Raw genomic sequence first — 5,429 nt, forward strand, 5'->3', positions numbered from 1 at the left:
AATTCTATTGGGCTGGATTTAGAGTCTTGCTAGCATAATATATGGGTCGAAAGTGCTTATCAACCCTTTGACCAAGGACAACACCTAATGCAAAGTCACAAGCATCACACATAATCTCAAAGGGTAAGCTCCAATTTGGTGCAACAATGATCGGGGCATTAGTTAATTTTTCCTTTAAAAATTCAAATGCCTCTAAACACTCTTTAGTAAAAGTAAATGGTGCATCTTTTAATAATAATTGTGTTAGAGGTCTAGTTATTTTAGAAAAATATTTTATGAAACGCCGGTAAAAACCCACGTGTCCTAGAAAACTTCTAATGCCCTTCACATTAGTTGGTGGGGGTAGTTTGGCAATAGTGTCAATCTTTGCCCGATCCACTTCAATTCCCATTTTGGAAACCTTGTGGCCTAACACTATACCCTCTTTAACCATAAAGTGACATTTCTCCCAATTGAGGACCAAGTCGGTTTTTTCACACCTAGCAAGCATTAAGTCAAGATTTGTGAGACAATCATGGAAAGAAGATCCAAAAACAGAAAATTCATCCATAAAAACTCCCATGAGTTTTTCCACCATATCATGGAATATGGCTGTCATACACCTTTGAAAAGTCGTGGGTGCATTGCATAGCCCAAAGGACATGCGCCTATAAGCAAAAGTCCCACTTGGGCAAGTAAATGTGGTCTTTTCTTGGTCCATTGGGTCTATGGGTATTTGGAAATAACCTGAGAATCCGTCTAAAAAGCAATAGTAACTATGACCCGATAGTCTTTCTAACATTTGATCAATAAAAGGTAAGGGAAAATGCTCTTTACGAGTGGCATCGTTTAGCTTTCGATAATCGATACACACTCCCCAACCGGTTACCGTTCTTGTCGAAATTAGCTCGTTCTTTTCGTTGGTTATGACCGTCATCCCTCCTTTCTTGGGCACCACTTGGACCGGACTCACCCACAGACTGTCGGAAATGGAATAGATAATTCCCGCATCTAAGAGTTTAACCACTTCCTTCTTGACTACTTCTTGCATATTCGGGTTTAACCTTCTTTGGTGTTGTACAACCGGCTTTGCTCCTTCTTCCAGATTGATCTTGTGGGAGCAATAAGATGGGCTTATTCCCTTGATGTCGGTGATGCTCCATGCTATGGACCGCTTCCGCTTCTTCAACACTTGCACTAGCTCTTCCTTTTCAGAATTGGATAGGTCAGAGGCTATCATTACTGGCTTTTGGTTGCCTTCTTCAAGGAAAGCATACTACTAATGTTCTTGTAAAGTTTTGAGCTCAGATTTTTGGTTCTAACTGTTGGACTCGCCAAGTGAAGGTAAGGTACTCGGCGAGTTTGTGGCTGCATTCACGAATTCTGCCTTTTCTAAGGAAGAACTCAGCGAGTAGATCGGTCCTACTTGGCGAGTAAGGCTGTCAGTTTGCTTCACCAATTCTTCAAAATTAGCTTCTTCCAGCAGCCTTTCAATCTCCATTAGGTCTTTTTCTGGGTCAAATTCTTCATCATAAATTGTGAACTTGCTAGAATCTTCGCTTATGCATTCCATCAATAACTCATCAAGCATATCAATGGAGAATGTCGTGTCGTCACTGTTCCTTGCATACTTTATAGCTTGATCTACCCCAAATGTGACTGAATCTTCTCCTACCCGCAAGGTGAGCTTCGAGTCCCTCATGTTTACTATAGCACTTGACGTGTTGAGGAAGGGCCTACCAAGGATGATTGGAACTTGTGGATCTGCCTCCATGTCTAGAATGATGAAATCAGCGGGAAGACGAATTTGTCCACCTTGACTAGTAAGTCTTCGTATATGCCTCTTGGCAAAGTGACTGTCTTGTTTGCCAAGTGAATTGCCATGCGAATTGGCCATGGTTCCGGGAGATCCTGCTTCTTAAATAATGAATATGGCATTAGGTTCACACTTGCTCCCGAATCGGCTAAGGCATGAATGGTAGCCAAGTTGCCAAATTGGCAAGGTAAAGTCAAACTCCCCGGGTCGCCCTTCTTCTTTAGTAGCTTATTTAGCATAGCAGCTGAGCAGTTTTCATTGAGGACTAACTTCTTCACTTCTTCCATCTTCCTTCTATTAGTGAGAAGTTCCTTAAGGAACTTTGCATATTTGGGCATTTGCATGACGGCTTCAATGAAGGGCATGTTGATTTGAAGAGCCTTGATATGATCTAGAAACTTCTGATATTCCTCTTCCTGCTTCTCCTTCTTAGCTCGGGCTGGGTATGGCATTGGAGGCTGGTACAGCTTTTCAAGGACCTGATCTTTTGGATTTGGTGGTGTACTCGCCGAGTCCATACGTGGTACTCGGCGAGTAGGGCTGTCAGATTGTAAATTTTGCTTTTCTGCTTGATTTTCTGCCTCCTCCTTCTGTGATTCCTTGGATGCTTCAGTCAGAATAGGTGCCAGGGGAGTGATTATTTTCCCACTTCTTGTTATGACTATGTTTATGTGCGCGCCTCGTGGGTTATTTTCAGTTTTGCTAGGAAGTTCCCCCGGTGACCTTTGGTTGATTTGTTGAGCAAGTTGCCCAAGCTGCGTTTCTATATTGTGGATAGATGCTTGATGGTTCCTTAGCATGGTCTTTGTTTCTTGAATGGCAGCATCATGATCACTATGTCTTTTTTCTGAAGCAGCTACAAATTTGGTGAGCGTTTCTTCCAGGCTTGGCTTTCTCTCTTGTACCGGCTCCTCTTTTTGGTAGAAACCTCTCCCTTTTTTCCTAAACTTTTCCTCCTTGGCCTTCTTGTACTCTTCATAAGGGAGCCACTCTTTCTTTTGTTTGTGCCAGTCTTCATCATATCGGTCTCCACTTGAGTAACAAACTTGCACCTTCTTGTTGTCATTCTCATCTAAATCACAGTCTCTAGTGAGGTGAGGTCCATTGCAGTTTTCACAACCCACCCGAATAGCATGGATCGTTTGGTCCATTTTATCCATCCTCCTATCCATGGTTTTTAACATAGTAACATCATGTCTAGGGTTGTGGTATTCTCTAGAGTGTTTAGAGAATTCTTCAATCAATTCTTTAATCACCGGGGGTGGCTGCTTTGTAAGCGGGCCTTGCGAGTCTAATAACTGCCTGGTTGTGACATTGACTCCATCATAGAAGATGGAGACTTCTTGCTGGCTGTTTAGGTCATGGTGTGGGCAGTTTCTTAGTAAGCTCTTGTACCTCTCCCAAGCTTCATATAGCGACTCTCCAGCTTGTTGTTCAAAGTTAGCAATGGCCTTCTTCAACTTGGCTATCTTGGAAGGTGGGCAAAAGTGATCAATGAATTCTTCCTTCATCTTGGCCCATGTGGTGACTGATCCGGGGGGAAGTGACTTGAGCCAGTCTTTTGCAGCACCTTTGAATGTCACTGGAAGCATGCGAAGTAGCTGAGTCTCATGAGGCACATTTGGAACATTGAAGTAATCAGCTACATCATTAACTTCATCCAAATGCTTGTAGGCATCTTTGTGGTCTTTTCCATAGAACGGTATTTCTTTAAGTAAAGCTAGGATATGACCCTTGAGCTCGAAAGTAGCAGTCGCGGGAATTGCGGGTTGCACAAGTCTCGGGCCAGTGTCGTCGCGCATCCTCTTCTTCCATTCCCCCATAGGGATTTCATCAATGTTAGCCATAGTAATAGCTAACTCTTCCTCAAATTCGGATTTGTGCTCGTATGTAGGCTCCTCTTCTTCCTCGATCTCGTACTCGATATCTTCCTTAACCGGTTCGTCGATTACTAAGGAGGCGTTGGATGCTCCTGATTTTCTGCTCTTTTTCTTCCCAAAAACAGTCTTCAAGTTAGACAAAGGTGACTTCTTTGGTGTACTCGAGCTCTCCACATCCTTTCCTTTGTTCCTTTTCAATGCGGATTCGGGATCTTCAAACGGGGGTACCAGCGGGGTGTTTGATCCTCTGGTCATGAAAGTCCTGAAATAAACAAGATAAAAACGTAAAAAGAAAAAAAATGCAACTAAAAAAAATGAAAATTAATTGCCAAATACACTTGTACTCGCCGAGTAGGTGCAACTGCACTCGGCGAGTATCAGTGTAATTTTGAAGAAATTCTAAACTGAATATTAAAACTAAAACAGATGCTAAAACCTAATTACTAACTACTAAATTGCAATTAATTAACTTTGTGCCAGTAAACTCGCACAAAGGATCGAAAAAATTAGGGATTAGATTAATTATTTAGAACCGATCCCCGACAACGGTGCCAAAAACTTGATGTGTGTAAAATGCACTTATTTTATTCCTACTTTTTATTAATAAATTTAGCACACAAAGGCAGTGAACCTGTCTTTTAGTGGTATAGTTGAATAAGTAGGGTGTCGAACTCAGGGAACGGAAAATTAAACTAATGGCTAATTTTAACTAAGCAAATAATGAAAGTAAAAGGTTTTTCTCTAGTTTTGCAAGACTAGAAACTTAAACACACCACAAAAACACTTAATTATCTAAGTAACTAAAGAAAACAACTAATTCACCGAATTTGATAAAGATGTTTCCGTTTTAGGTTCAACCAATTCACTCCTATGGTTATTTTGAATTTATGATAGATTAATTGTTATTGGCTACCAACTATAGTGGTTAGGTTCATGTTCATTACTCCTAACCCTTAGACAATTAATTAATTCAAGCAGTGATCAAGTGTTTAAACTAATTAATTACCTAGATTAATAATTTGGATTAAATAAGATTTGTAGTGGTTAATCAAATTGGTGGTTCAGTCAACCTCTTGTTTGTTGGTTTCTCAAACAAGCTCACACATTAATCTACCCATTATCTTGTTAATCTTAGTTTCATATTCATTATTCCTAAGAATATGATTAAGTGTTCACATAGACATATGAGGTTAACAACTAAGAGGTGTTCATGCAGCTTAATTGTCTTCCAATTCACAGAAAATAGTTGTGATTAATGCATAAGGTTCTTTAACAAACTTAATTTAATAAATCACCAATAAACAATCAATCAAAAACTAAGAATTAAACCATAGGAGTTACTTGGTATTCCCAAACAGAAACAAAAACGTAATTAGTTCATAGTTGCAGTAAAAACAAACACAAAAACAGATTTAACTAAGCTAAACATACTTAATTCCTAACGCTAAGTGGAATGATTAACCTAGTTGCTTTGATTCTTCAATAGATTGAAGATTAGGGTTCCTCAACTCCTCCAAGGGTTCTTCAATCGTAGATGAATCTCCAAAAAATGCCAGAAAGTATTCCAATCGGATAAAGGCTCGATTTTTATAATTATCACAAAACAGAGTGTACTCGGCGAGTAGCAGACCCAACTCGCCGAGTAGATCGTAATTATTCGTCTCGTACCAGGAATCTTGACTTATCTTCTGGAATATTCTAATGGACTCGCCGAGTAGGATCGTGTACTCGCCGAGTAGGAAGGCTTTTGTCCC

At 40.2% G+C, this 5,429-nt stretch overlaps 1 non-coding gene across 1 annotated transcript; it reads left to right on the forward strand.

Annotated features, from left to right (window-relative positions):
- Positions 1 to 3,151: 3,151 nt before the first annotated feature.
- Positions 3,152 to 3,258, forward strand: LOC145065147 (small nucleolar RNA R71). Its single transcript, XR_013688296.1, has one exon. It is a non-coding gene; the product is annotated as a small nucleolar RNA R71 (small nucleolar RNA).
- Positions 3,259 to 5,429: the final 2,171 nt, after the last annotated feature.

This window comes from Lactuca serriola, chromosome 7 (genome assembly GCF_051521515.1).
Source record: "Lactuca serriola cultivar US96UC23 chromosome 7, Lser_US96UC23_V15, whole genome shotgun sequence".
NCBI classification, from domain to species: domain Eukaryota; kingdom Viridiplantae; phylum Streptophyta; class Magnoliopsida; order Asterales; family Asteraceae; genus Lactuca; species Lactuca serriola.